Source organism: Achroia grisella, unplaced genomic scaffold (genome assembly GCF_030625045.1).
Source record: "Achroia grisella isolate CSIRO2021 unplaced genomic scaffold, CSIRO_AGI_Agris_v1 utg903, whole genome shotgun sequence".
NCBI classification, from domain to species: domain Eukaryota; kingdom Metazoa; phylum Arthropoda; class Insecta; order Lepidoptera; family Pyralidae; genus Achroia; species Achroia grisella.
The window spans coordinates 755022-770857 of record NW_026713061.1 but is presented as its reverse complement, the minus strand read 5'-3'; the positions used below and the strand labels follow the sequence as shown (position 1 = coordinate 770857).

The 15836-nt window shown below is 32.3% G+C and overlaps 1 long non-coding RNA gene across 4 annotated transcripts; it reads right to left on the bottom strand.

Annotated features, from left to right (window-relative positions):
• Positions 1-3071: 3071 nt before the first annotated feature.
• Positions 3072-15407, bottom strand: LOC131853632 (uncharacterized). Of its 4 annotated transcripts, none has more exons than XR_009357994.1 (6): positions 15289-15407; positions 14223-14370; positions 9744-9841; positions 8187-8293; positions 7249-7531; positions 3072-3441 (listed from the first exon to the last, which is right to left on the bottom strand). It is a non-coding gene; the product is annotated as an uncharacterized LOC131853632 (long non-coding RNA). The 4 variants fall into 4 exon arrangements; XR_009357993.1 differs by having other exon boundaries at positions 7328-7531; XR_009357995.1 differs by lacking the exon at positions 3072-3441 and adding an exon at positions 3884-4030 and having other exon boundaries at positions 7328-7531.
• Positions 15408-15836: the final 429 nt, after the last annotated feature.

The window sequence follows — 15836 nt, the reverse complement described above, 5'->3', positions numbered from 1 at the left end:
GGTTTGACAGTAATAGAGATAGAGCAAAAGATATAATCATAAATTTCCAAGTGCAGATATTCAAAGAGCGCATTCCCTTCTCGATTATCATGAACTGCGCGTTTTCATAGTACATTACAACAAATTATTTTCTGTTGATTTTTATCGTATCGGGGTTATCATTCGTTTTCACTGAAAGATGTCATAGTCATCATTCTCATTACGGTCAGGAATATGTATCTTTTTTTTTGATTTTGTCTTATTACCAATAAAAGCACCATTACATTTTTTTTTCATATTTACTAATTGTCTCTCATTGAACAATACAGATATTTGATGTAATGAAATAAGCAATCTATATTATTATGTTTATGGGTTACTTATTTACTAGGTATATGAACTATTTGTCAGATTCTAAAAATAAGGGCAGAGCTGTTCTTTGAAATTACATTTCAAAAATCTAACTTTGATGCACGACGGGCATCCAAAACTTGTACCCAGAAATATTAAAATTCCTTAATTTGAATTTTTCTAATATATCTTCATATGTATGTGTTCATTCTCCTACGAGACTCCAAGGAGGTTGCATGTTTGTAAGCTACAGAAGAATCCGAGCAAAACCAATTAAGTGAAATTGTTTAAGTTAACCATGACCATCTATTTTATTCTTATTCTATTTCACCTAATTTTATACTTTCCCTGGCAAAGCAAGCAAATTAATATTATTAGGTATTCTTAATACCACTTTTCTATTATTAATATTAATTATATTACTATATATTATAAATGACAGGAAAAAATATCGTGACTCACTGTCTTTGGAAATGGAACTGTGCACCACTTTGGCCTGCTTCTCACGATGCCGGTCACGTGTCGTGTTACAGCCGATCCTGTCTACAGTCCGTACAGCTACTGCATAGAACACGGCACCCACCATACGTGTATCGACAACGAGCCGATTGGCCTTCCGCGTATCATTCGCACTCGTAAACCCAGTGTTACTATTATTAAAGCTCCAGAGAAGCGGTTTTGTTGCGTCATAAACGATTAAATCCGTTTATTGAGTATATACTCGTTTATTTAGATAGACGTCTCGGAATTTTAGTGTCGGAACAAAAAAACATGTAAAAAGCGTGGCGGAACTATTACCCTCTCTCTACATAAAAATACCTAATGCAGTTAGTATAAGGAGGAAATCTACGTGCTACATTCGCTCTTGTCTCCGTGGTTAAGTGGCCCATTCGCGTGCAAACGAGCGCACACTTTAAAAATAATAAAACCCCTTCAGAGAGTATCAGTTGCGGGCGTATGGCGGCACTGACAAAATAGGATACTATATACCTACCTACACATACTTGTATTTTGAAAAAAGATTTTTAAAACCATAATATTTACCTGAAATTAACAATTTTACTATCTTCTTTCCGTCGCATATTTTTCGCATTATACTTTACCATTATGTTACAATAATTTCTTAAATAAATAAATATTATTTATTAAATAGGTGTTCCATACACCTATTATACTATTACAGGTATATATATTTAATCTCAATATTTTATTTCTTTCGTACACGAACGTTTTGTTTCGTTTTATATGAACGGAATATTTATCATATTAATTATATTTATAAGCTAAAATGTGATATGTATAATTGTACAATATTACTAACATTATAAATGTAGAAGTTTGTGAGTATGGATGTTACTGTTTCAAGCAAAAACTACTGAATTAATTTTAATGAAACTTTATAATAATATGGGCTATAAATTCCATGTGGGATAAACCATAGGCACAAGTAGTTATAAATAAACGAGAAAAAGTTTAAAACATTTTTTTATTTTCTCTAGAAATATAATCTCTTAATCCGCCTCTCAGAAACGAATTTTCCTATAATTCTTTCTTACGACTGCCTGTAAGACTTTCTAGTTATAGAGACCGATATTAAAATATTTAGGGTTTTATACATTCTTGTGAATGGCGCGTGATTTTCGTATGCAGACCGCGTGTAAGTCTACGTTTGTGATTGCATTACAGAATCAATATGGGGTGTCAGATGTGTGCACAAACTATCAGTTGACCAACGAGTGGTCCCTCAGTGTAAATTTTACCTAACTAACCATACAGTCTATTTATTATTATTTTTATAAGGTTAAAAAAGTATTCTATTATTATTGTTCTATTCAGAGATGGCATTTTATTCCATAAGTATAAAATAATAGCGATAATATTACACCATTATACACAGTATTAATATTCACAATAATTACGTTAATTAAATAAAATGAAAACAGTCTAGTTTCAAATTAAGTAAAGCATATAGGTAGTATAGTATATATTTATATATATTTATATACACAGAAAATAAAATATATTTATATTTGTATTGTGACAGGATCGATTCCGCGAAACTAGGTCAAAGTGCTAACCCGCTGAACCACTAAGATCGTAATACAAAGTATTTAGAGCTTCGATATTACACAAAACAAATATTGACATTACCTCAAAAGAATCTTGCCCGTATTTCCTTTATCCTTCCGTCATGATCGGCGCCTGTATCTAGTTAGCGTTGGATACACGGGGAAAAATGAAATATAGAGGCAATCCAAATGGATTGTTATCTACCCACGTGTTTACCGGCGCACCGCGGCACGTTCGCGCTAACAAGCGACCCTCGCGCCTAAAAACTGGAGACCCGTACCCGTGGTGACAGCGCCGCGCGCCCTTAGCACAGACCCCTACACCGTGTCACACAATTTGCGAGTGACAATGCTCATGACAGGTGTCCACCATAGTTTCTATCTACGCGAACATTTTTATAAGGCATCTAATAAGTTGCCGGCTATGTTAATAAATGTACTTATTAAAAAAATTGAAATAAAATATTATTACTCTTCTTTGTTTTATTGCTCTATCGATATCATTGACCGTAGTTAGTTATTTGCATAAATTTTTATGCATTTGTTGAAATTGTATATGAGCATATTGACTAGCAGATCATGATCACACATCTAAATTATTATACGGTTTTAGAACACTAATTACATATAAATAACATTGAATGTAGTAGCGATATACTTTTAATATGGATCATAAAGATTTTAACGAGGCTTACCCTTATAAATATTACATTTCTTCAGAGATAGCTAAAACTGTACCCGGTAAGTCCCATGTATCATAACGGGCGGTCATTGATTCGCTGATAAAGGATAGCTCTTTGTGACTTATAGTCGGTCCCCTCTCGTCTTGTGTCCATTATTCGGAGGTACTGACTGCCCTATCGTGAGTTTGTGGGACTACGGCAGGACAGATGGCTGCTCTGTGCCCAGGCGTACTACAAACACCTTTAATGCACCTCATTCTTTCTCACCGCCTCCCTATTAGTTTCATGGCTAATTGAGCGTAGACTGCGAAGGTTTATTTAATCTTTATGTACCGTGCCGTTTATAACCTCAGGTTTATCTGGAACATGATAATAGTAATATTATTGTTTTTAACCGACTTCCTAATGAAGAATGATTTTTAATGTGTCTATTAAGACTATTTTTCAGTATTTTATGTATTTTGTTGATTAAGTATCTGCAATTTGCTTGTAGTTTTTAATATCTATATCGTATCGAATAATCGTGTATATAAATTACTTATTAACTACTTATTACTTAATTATCATGATAGTAAACTGTAACATGCTGACAATGATACAGATGTGATAATTTCTAAACAGTTGTAGTGGAACTAAATATATTAACTAAGCAAAGTCTTTCATAAAAATATAAAACAAAATTACTACATTAAATATAAGAAAATATAGCACTTCGGAAAATATATGAAGTAAATTATTTGAATGTTAATTAAATATTGTGTCTCAAGTGTAGGTAGACAAAGCACGATAAGAGAATTACAACTCGCAATTAGCATAATCCTCGGCGCGGGCGCAAAACAGATAGCGGTAAGGTGCTTAGGTAAATTAAGTGGCCTCCTTCTACGAGAGCGCTACGGTGTAGCCCGTAGGCCCATCACAGTCGCGTGACGCGTGCCACTGCCGCCTTATCTGTTGGTCGAAAACTTTATTACCAAATAAAATATTAAATTCTCTTGAATTTGAATTATAAAGTTGGAGGCGTTCATTTAAATAGATACATTTATTTTTTTATTATCATCGTTATAGCCACTCATCATCTTTTTAAAGCTGAATTGGACTGAAAATAAGTATTTAATCTTCCATTACTATACTGACTTAACTATTCGGTAATGGATTTTCATTTTGAGGTCTCCTTCTCTTATACGGATATATTTGTTAATGGCCTGAACTGTGATAGATAGACATGATAACTTATTTAAATTTCATTGTTATAAGAAATTCGTGTAAAATACAAAGCTAATAAATTACTGTTTTAATTTTACATAAAATTAATTATTATAATATAATTAATATTATAAAATTTATATATCATAAGGAGGAAAGAATTTTTTAATGAATAGATTGGATTTAATATCTTAAAATCGATATTATTTTCTATAAATAATCAGGCATTGGCTTTGTTTTATGTTTTAAAAGAACTTTCAGAATATATTTTATTTTTAAAACGAAAAATTCACTGCACTCGTCCATAGGCTACGGTAACCGTTTACCATCAGATGGGCAATATGCTTGTTTGCCTACGTGGTATAAAAAAACCTTTGTAAAATCGATAAGTTATTATATATTTTTTCATAAATTATAGTTTAACTCAAATTAAGTGTAGTGTTTAAATTCTGGACACATAATGTGAAATGTCGGTAGGTAATGTAGTTACATTTTTATAGCATCGCATACCAGGTCTATTCGGCTTCGGTAACGGAAGGCGTGTGCAGTCGCCAATAGCTGTGATTGGATTGGGTTTGTCTAGCACTGACGAGTCCCCAGGGACTGTCCGCCGGCCCTGGGCGACGCATTGACACGATGACGACGCTAATAACAGCGATGCCAATACAAATAAAATGTATTCGGAAAGGCCATTCACTCGGACCCCATAAAAATCTAATGAAACTGTTTTTTATATCTTTTCGTTTTATTACTCTTTATATGAATGATATTATATCGTAAAACATGTCGGTATTTATAGATTTTGTAATTTTATTTTGGATATAATATAGGATCGTAACATGGAAAACATATTGTAGGTACAATTACATAATTTTTAATAATTTAATTGTCTATGATTACTTGAGAATTGGTGAATAGGTTACTGTGAATTATGTAAAACGTAGCAAATATGTTTTTTTTTAATTTAAGGTCATATTAGTTTCTACCTATAACTACGAAGGGAATAAACAACCACTCGATGTTATTAAAAATGTCATCCTGCCCCAGTTATTCAGTTTTTATGTATGTACCTAAATATATTGAAAAAAATATATACTCACGTAAACAATGTCACGGCTAATATGAAGCCTAATTACACATACTATCTGAAGACGGTATATCTAGGGTACAGCGGTGAACGTATTTAAAGAAATTATTAGGTGCAATTACGGAGCTTGTTGTGCGTGATTGGAATGCAAGCAGGGTGTGGGGCGAGGGTCGGACGACAAATTCTTACAAATTAATACATCTATCTCGGAGCCGCCTCGCGACTACTGCGATACGCACAGAATACTTTATTATACTATCCTAATACAATTTTTACGGGTAACACCTTATTCGGTGAGTGATTGAGAAGGTTTTGGGACAATCATGGGTTTGAAGACATGATGTGGGTAACTTGACCACGAAAGCGATAAGTACTTAAGAGTACAGTTAGTAAAGTTTCACGTATTGAGATTCAGTTCTTTTTATGGTACACAGATAATATATCATCATTACAGTTCACTGTTTTCCCAGTGGTGAACACAGGTCTCTACGCTTAGAAGTATACGATGTAAGACGACTTGACATAACGTTAAAATTTAAGTTTTCTTATATTGCAACGACGTCTCATATTTACATCTTACGAGAATAAATAATAATACTGGGAATGAAAATGATAAACGAAACACTCAGTCACCAATCCATAATCTAAAACTTGTAAAATAATCACAACACAACAAGAAAATACACGTGTAAAAGTCATGTCATTATTTTTATGTTCCTCTATACTAATATTATAAAGAGCAAACACTTGACTGTTTATTTTCATTTAATAAGCTTCGAAACGGCTGGATCATCTTCTCAACCTATTTTTTTTTCATTAGAATTTTATATTATACCTGATGAACTTAGGTGGTCGAATATCTTTCAAAATGTCAGAGATTTCTATGAAAACTTAAATAATGTAATGTAACGTATGAAAAAAATATTCTTATATTGCGTATGCTACGGAAACTATTAGGAATAGACTAAAATGATACAGGGCATTGAATTATTTAAAAATTTGACTATTAAAAAATAAACCTAATATAATGTAATATTTATATCAAGATTTTCACAAATAGGACAGTGGAGTGTTCGAGTGCCTCGTGCCATTGCAGACAATGCCGCTACACAGCGGGAATTTCATTTCTAATCTCGGAGTATAATCTGCACCGTCAGCAAGGAGATGCAATATGCGTCCGCCGCCTCCGCCTTCGCCACCGCGTCGGCACCGCGTCGCCCGCGCCTCGTGTCACACTCGTTGTTTCGAGAGCAATCGAGGCGCCAATAAAAAAGACGATCGTCGCCCCGAACCCAGGCACCGACTTATTTACAGAACACCCAGCTACCGCTATTTATTTTATTGACTGCCATTTGCTCTGACTTTTATTGTTGCCCAGTTCCCTGATAGAACAACAGCAGGTGAGTTGTATCCAGAAAACGAATTGTCAAAATGCCGATACAGAAGTATGGCCGAATGTATAACAGCCTTGACCTTATAATACTCTGATTTAAATTCAATGCGTTTTATAGCTCTAAAATAATATTATATTTTATTGTTTATTTATTCACTGCCTCCTTTTACAACCCTAATGCGTAATGTGCACTTTTCAAATGTAGAACATTATTAAAATAATAATGTGCGCATTGTATCTGTATAAGAACTTTTTTGAAAGCTTCATTATACCATTAATATAGGTAGGCACTAGATACTTAACAGTAAAATATCATAAAAAAAATTATATAATTAATGTTAGATATACCTAATTAATGCAATAACAACGGAACTATATATAGGATTGTTTACATTAATTTATCAAATATATCATTACAGAAATGTACCGAATTTTCCTTTTATTAAAACGCTTCAAGCATTACATAAATATGTGTACATATACCTACATATACATAATACTCATCCACCAAAGACATAATGACTCCTTCAATAGCGGCTGCGTAAAAAGTTTAGTTCATTACATTTGTTACTAAAACAGCATCGGGCCAGCAGATCAGCGTAGGTGGGACACGACTGGGCAAAAGGGGTGAGCCCCATTTTCCACACATCATTGCATCGGGCCGCAGATTTATTTGCATGCGGGCCGCTGACCAGGATCCATTATTGCCATTACGGCAGTATCTGATCAACCGGCACGAGAATTATGGTGCTCTTGTTTTTCTTAACTACATGAAAAATGGCAACAAACAAAATAAATAAAATTTATTATGCGAATTGAAAGAAATTGCTGTAGCAAGGGTTATGGTTTCCGCAATAATTTTGTTCGGTCAGGGGCTTAGGAAAACTATAAATATACATTTGGTCAGAATTGATAATACATATAAAATAACTTCAGTATAATTATTTATTGTTTACATCAATACAAGGTTACTTTTATTTGTTACAGGTATAGCTATTAATGTTTATCTCTATTAATAATTCCAAGTTAGCCTTTCTGCCTAATTTTGAAGAAATAGTTCTACTTTTTTAAATATTGCAATGTGAGTGATTGACGGACAAATACGCATAGATTAACACCTTGTTGTAATTTCTCGATTCGATTAATATTAGAGATTTGAATTACATAGACTGTTTTTACTATAGTTTATGTTGTATTTGTGAGTAAAGAAAAAGTATATAAACTTATGCAAAAGTTTGGTAAGTTCTTAGGGCGGGCGCGTGTTTACTACCTACATACCTACTTCGATTCAGATTTATGCCACGCGTCGATCGCCACCGCTTACTTCCGACTCAATACGAGTAATGAACGAGGCGGAAACTATAAATCTATTTAGTCGCCAAACTTGCGTAATGGATAAGAATTAAGAAAGTAATACAAACATTGTCAGATATCAGCTCGTTGTGTCGCTTCAGCTTGTATATAGTGTGAACGACGTTAGTTCATTCTATCGCTTGCTTAGTGAGGTTTCAGCTTAAAGCGTATCGATCTGAAATTAGGTCACAGTTCACAACGATGTTAAAGGTCAGTGGTCTTTACCAAGTGTTGCTATCTCCAAATTAGTTTTAAATACATTAAAGTAATAATATTACTAGTTCCATATTATACAACATAATATCTATATTTTTTATGCTTTCTGATGGATAGTAACAGCATTTTAAAATAATCCTGACAGATAATTAGAATATGAATAAGACAACGACCATGTCCATTTCTGATATACTTATTTATTAAGAATTTTATGGTTTACGATATTTATGCCTGGACTATGAGAATAAAAACAAGCAGTCTGTCTGGTATTTCTGTTCTGAAACGACATGTGATTATGCAATAGGACCACAATAGTAGTTAAGATATTCTTGACCGGGTCGGGACGACTTACTTTACTGAACGCTTTATTGGTCGACTATCAATGAATTAGTGATGGTAACAAATAAACTTAAGGGTATTGTTGGTATCGATATAAAGGCTTAAAGTAATTACAATATTCAATACAGATATTATTGAAAATTAAATACAATCAAAACATCATTTTCATTCACAAACAATATCATCAGACGTAGGTATATTACCTACGTCTGATGATATTTTTTGTGAATTATTATTAATATTTATAGTTGCTTTGGAGATTGAAGTGTCAAAAAATGTCAGGAATCCTAAATAATTATTTGTAAAAATTTAGCTATTTATTTTTAGTTTTTGTAATTTCTATTTAATTTAATGTGAAATTATAATGTACTGGCATGTAGATACTTCTTTATTATCTATAAGGAAAGTTTAAATGAGAATAAAAATAGATCTTATATTTTGCAGCACCTATTAAAACAATACTTTGATTACATCGATTATATTCACAGATGGAATCAATTTCATACTGCTATTTAACAATAAAAATGTACAGTTATATTGTGTTGTATTTACTTACTCTATCACACTGCTGTGTAAATATCAGTTGGTATTCACTGGTTGGTAATTGGTATCGATATAATTTTCTAGTGTAATAAATATGGTGTGCAACAACACTATAGGTTGTACATTCGTATGGGATGGACGCGACAAATCAAGCCGCGAGCTGCAATGGGGCGGCCCCGTATCGACAGGCCTTCTGATTTATAGCGGAGCCGCGTTATCGCACCCGAGGCCGTCTCTGTTTATTTTTCTAGCAATGACCATCCAACAAATAAAGCTACCACATCATCTTTTAAAAAGAGCTGCATACGTAGCAATTATGTAAACAGAATATAACGTATTACTATTTTTAACTAACTGTCAAGAGAGGGTTAAACATAATTCGTTGGTCTTTTATATGTAATTTTGATGATTGTTAAAAAAAATAGTCCCGAATTGGTTCGGTATTTGTACGTCCAAGAAGTTTTGACACTTATAGGACTTCTTAACAACATCTGTAATACCTATAGAAATTTATGATACTGACTTACGCTCCAATTGTCATGGAATGTTGCCGACAGTTGATCCCCGAGCCATACAAACTTTTGAGTTTAAAATTTATTTTCACCTTTGTTCTTTTCTTGATGTTCTGAATTATAATAAATTCAAATAAGTACAAGTGTTAATAAATTAATCATAATTATAAGCTGTAATTACTTTCTATTTTTATCGCAAACATACTTTGTGATGATAATTTGTCCTAACTATAAATATACTGCCGTAATTATTGTCTAAAAAGCTAATTTGGAACTTAGTTTAAGTACGGAATTTAGCAAAACTAATTAACGGCACCAGGCATTCAGAACAGAGAACAAGAGCTGGGTTTTCATAAAATTTATTGTTATGTCAGTAATAAAAGTTTATCAATTTATATAAAATTAATACACATTCGATAAAAGCAACAAAGTAGACGCTTAATATGCTATGACAAAATTAAAATATATTTTAAAATGCAAGCGGGTCACGCGTTGGCATTAAATTTAACTTCTCTTTGCAGAGGACGGTTAATCGTGTGTTAACGGTCGGTGGCCGTGGTAAATCTCTGGTAATCCGCTGCAGAACAAATATAGTTGAGAGGCAGATAAGGTGCGTCCGACGAGCGGCGGTCCGGCGCGGGGCGCTAATGTCCCATTTGTATGATGATGCGGCCGCTGCGGCCCGCCAAGTGGCCATTCCCTCGGGCGCTACTCAATGGTCACTAAATGTTACCCTTAACGAGCAAGCACACCAAGTGCCTTGTAGAAAGTAGTGTGGTAGTAGTATATTTAACTAGATATAACTTAAGTCTCACTATTTAACTTGTATAGACTTAGGTACTTTTTTGTATCATGAGTACCTACACTATTCTGGCCTTCCTTCCTCGCTATTTGATACTATAATACGATAATTGTAAATAAGAATTTGTTAGTTATCATCATCAGTCTACTGCAGTCCACTGCTGCACACTACTGCACTTGATCTTCAGTCCTTCATCTTCTGAAGAGACTATATTTGTTAACATTTTCAAATCTCAAATATCAATTAATAAAGCTACAGGACAAGAAAAGAAGGTCGGCCGGTACTTGTACACACATGAATTCTATGAATTTAATTATATACAAGTAAGTTAGATTCAAGTGAAGAATGGCATTCCCAAACTCTGTCTAACAGATTACATATTTATATAACAGACCACGTGTAATTGAGTGCTGATATGCATAACATAGGCATTATTTATCATATTTATATAACAGACAAATTCTAAGCATTTCTAAATACTGTTGTAATTGAGTGCTATTGTGATAAGATACAAAATATATAGTAATAAATATTCCATAATAAAAATAAACTTAACTTATACATAAAATAATTTTTTCATTTAACGAATGTCGTATGCCCGTAACTGGCTATTCATGATAACGAGTTTGAAGCAACCGACATGAGAGACATGAATAAATATATAAAGAAAAACCTGGTTTCGTGTGACCGTGAATGAAAATAGGGCGTCAAAGTAAACAATGGAGACAATATTTGTTGTTTGTGTAAAAAAATGAACGACGGTGGTCAGTTCATTAACATGGTAAACGCGCGCTTAGAATGGACCGTCACGCGCGCGCGCTCACAAGACTGGAAGTTATCGAGTTGTGAATTTTACAGAGTAACTAGTGTAAAAAATAATACTCGTAATTTCTGTTATAGGTAGGCAAGTACGAATTTACTAATGTGCGATATTTATTTCAAAAATTGTGAAAGTGACCAAATGTGGAATACCATTTTGATTTTGAGGCATAATTTCCACAAATCTTTTTGTGGTAATTATTAATAGTCATATATTTGTACTTAACTTGTGAAAATATTAAGTTATATTGATTACTTTGGGGTAAGAAAAATTCTCAAAAACTAAATAGCAATAAAGGTACCTACCTATATATGGAATAGGTACCCAAATGTGGAATATCATAAACAATATTAAAAATTAATCTTAACTTTTAAGAGACTCTTAAAAAAGTTTGGTAATATAGAAAGCAATACAAATTATGTACAAAAATCGTCAATCCAGGTATAAATCTCGGGGCTAACGCAATTATTATGTACCCAGAGCCCACACATGAGGCACTTAATCCATGTTTCCCTTGAGTATCATTCAAAAACAGCATATTACAAAAAATATACTCCGAATCTGCAGAATCTGGAGCTGAATATCATATCAAGGAATTGGGTTCACTGTCTGCATCAAATAGCATCACCTCCTCATCATTTGAATCTGACGTAGGCTTAGTATTCTCTTTTGATTTCTTTTAATGAAAAATATATAATTAACAAAATTATCAGGTTAGGTGATACTTCAGGGAACCATTTATGGAATAGTCTATAATTGGATACTGTAATCTGTCCATATTTGGATTTTCCAATGATTTCCAACTGACGTATGTCAGTTGGAAATCATCAATTTTATATTTATGTAGGTAAGTCATACAATATAATACCGCTAAAATATACGAAAGAACATCTAAATAGTATGTGAAAGCTATAAAAACCATACCGTGTGGACTTTCTGTACGTGAAATATTTATTTTTTACATAACTTAGAAACTTATGTGGTAGCGATAAGGCTTCCTCGATTGACATTCTACAATTTGTATGCGTAAATAGGAGTACAAAAAGGTAGAAAATCACTGTAATGTGTAAAATTCGCAATTTAGAGAAATGGACGTATTCCATATTAGGATACTATTCCATATTTGGTCACTTTCCTCTAATATTCAGCAATTCTTAAAAATGTTTTCGTTTATATAGCTAATGCTTAAACGTAGGTATTAAAGAATTGAAAAACATGTAAAGTAGGTACACTGAATACATGTAACGTGTAAAAACGCACGAAGACAGGTTAAGGTTTGATTCCATTAAATTAAAAAGTCCTTGAATAATAGTTTTTCTAGTAGGTACATGGAAGATTCCATGTACAGACAAACAATCAGTTAATTAGATATGTAGAAATTCTTGTACTGAAGCTGTTTACCTAATAGGTTATCTTTATTTGAAACAATAAAATGTCTATTCACTGTAAAAATACGTGAACTACGTTGTACGTTTGCTCTTAAGTTGTCTTCAATTTCAAAATCTCTATACAATAGGTATTATAACTTTTTTAGTGTTCTTTGTAAGCACTTTAGCGCCAATGTTATTTCACTTTTTTAATACGTACTAAAGGCAACAAAAATCAAAAAGTTATATTTACATTATTAAAATTAACAAATTGATAAAAAATATAATATTGAGATAATATTAAAAGTCGGATATTTAAGGAAAGCTTTTCGATATTAATTGACAGTAGAGATTAGATGATTAGTGTGCATAATGGATTATTTAGCATAGATATGACTGTATTTAGATTTTTATAATTTACACCCGATTGTATACCGGATGAGTCGGCGGTTAGGGCGCGTCATTAGCGGTTATCACTTCATTCCGGATGAAAAAACTTCAACAGCTCTCGGCGGCTCTCACGTGCACTTTAATGATTTATTAATTTTTACCTTCATAAATATGGTACACGTCGCATAATCAAGGATTTTGTCATTCAGTTAACCACTTTACAGTATAGATAAAATTTATCTTAATCTAAATACATATTAATGCCGACACATATACTTACTTCATACAGCGCAATGTCATCTAGTCCCAAATTAAGCACAGGTTGAACCAAGATTACTAAACAATTGGGAGAAATATTTAAATATAAATACATATGTTTGTAAATATATATAACAACATATATAAAGACGAGTGATTGGTGTGAGAATAGAATCCGCGACCATTAGTTATGCTAATCCGTTAGAGAACCGAGGCCGTAATGACCTTATAATTAATTAAATTGTTAAGTCGTCTCAAAACTTACATGGATATGTGTATTTTGTTAAGTATTTTATCTGCAAATAATTTACTTAACCGATTTTTAAAAAAGTAGTGACTTAATAGTTAGCAACAATTGTTAGGAAAGGGCAATGAGATCCTCCTTCACACGGTCTATTCTAGAAAATGTACATAATATGTGGTGATTTCACCCTTATACTATAATCAACATTATTATTAACATTTTAACAACCTGATGTGACTCCGTTATCCTTCCATAATCACTATTCATAAAGATAAACAGCCATATCGGTACATTATGTATGTAAAATATTTTTATATTATATAAAAATTTATCGCTCCCGCTACCCTCAGATCTTGTAAACTGCGCAACGGATTTCAATTCAGTTTTCAGCAATAGATAGAGAAATTAAACAGGTAGGTTTATATATATAATAAATACATGTACATCTGTGCGAAGCCGGGCATGCATTATTTTATAAAAATGATTCTTACCCAAAAACTTAGCTAAGTACATACTTTTAGTAAATATTAATACACGTACATATCTGTTTATTAGGTTATAAGTATTTTTTAGTATAATTATACCTTATATAGGTATAATTTATAATATTTACTTGATAATTGTTAAAGATACTGTAAGTTTGCTTGGTGCGTGTTCCAGGCTACGCCACCCTGAAGCGTACCAGCCACCTGCCGAGTCAGCAGCGCACGCGATCGATACGCATCTCTCTCTCGTATACTGAGCCGCCTTCGAATTCTGGACTGCAAATTATTATTATAATAAACAATGTAATTCGCATGTAAAAAATTTTTTTTTATCAAGATGAAGGACGTAGATAGGTGAAGTAACTATTAGAAATAGTCGAAAATGTGTCTTCTGTTTACTGTATTTGTTACTTTTTACTAAATTAACCATATTTAAGGTGAATTTTTAAAATCCAATGTATTTTAGATTGTATTAGATATACTATATATTATAGAGAGGACAAAATTAATTTACCTGTATCTAGTTTTCTATACAATTAATAAAGTAGTATTCGAGTCATCCATATAGTTTTTGTCGAATTCTGTATACCTAGGTGGGTATACCAAATTCGACAAAAACTATACTATATGGTTTAACACCTAATACAACACACAGGTTGCATGCATGATAAACGGACACATGTCCAGTTGATTCTATCTTGAATTTGACAAATGTACCTATATACTAAAATATTTGTGAAATTCAAGATATAATCAATTAGAACAACTTATATCTCTTAATTATAGTCTATCGTAGAAGTACAGTCAGATACGTATAGCAACACAAGCATTAGGTACCTCTAACAATGAATGACTTGAAAATATATACAGTAACCGACTTGGTTTCATGTTTTTTTTTTCTTTCTGAAAGCCTATTCCGGAAAGCTACATATATTATTTATTTTTATTTATAAAAACTTTAATGCACAAATACAAAAATAAAGGTGCAAATGGCGGACTTAACACCATAAGGCATTTTCTCCCAGTCGACCATAAGCTAAACAGAGATTAGTGGGCGGTGGAGTATTAAGAAAATAACATGAAAATAAATAAAAGGAAGTAGGTATAAAGAAAGTAAATTAATAAATTAAATATATATAGCCAAATACATACATATATATATATAATACATAATATATAAAAACATATACCTACATAGATATATTTATACACATCAACAATGAATATTCCGGTGAAAGCGAGAGATCATTTTGACAATTTTCCATAAATTAGGTAATGTCGCATTTTTAATTACCGATATCCTTGGAAAAATGTTTATGTACTTTGGATTTAAAGGTAAATTTGGTAGTACTAGATTTTATGTCAAGGGGCAAAGCATTCCGGTGTTTAATAGCCTGAAGCATGAAACATGAACGTAACGGAACGTGCGTATATATGTACTTATATAGCTTATGTTACTTTTTTGTATTTTTTTTTATTATATGTTTTAACTCTGTTTTAAATATATAACCACCTATTACTTTTATTAAAGGTACAGGTATATGCAATGACCTAATGCAATATCATCAGACATAGATATTTAGTAATGTATTGCAATTTAAATTTATTATCATGCTATTATACAATAAAAAGTTTAAATTAAGACACATTCAGTCAGGTCGAGAGCATTAATCTGACTGACCCTAAAAAAGTATTTTATGTTTTATCCTTGATATTTCCTATCACTTATATATATTATCCTA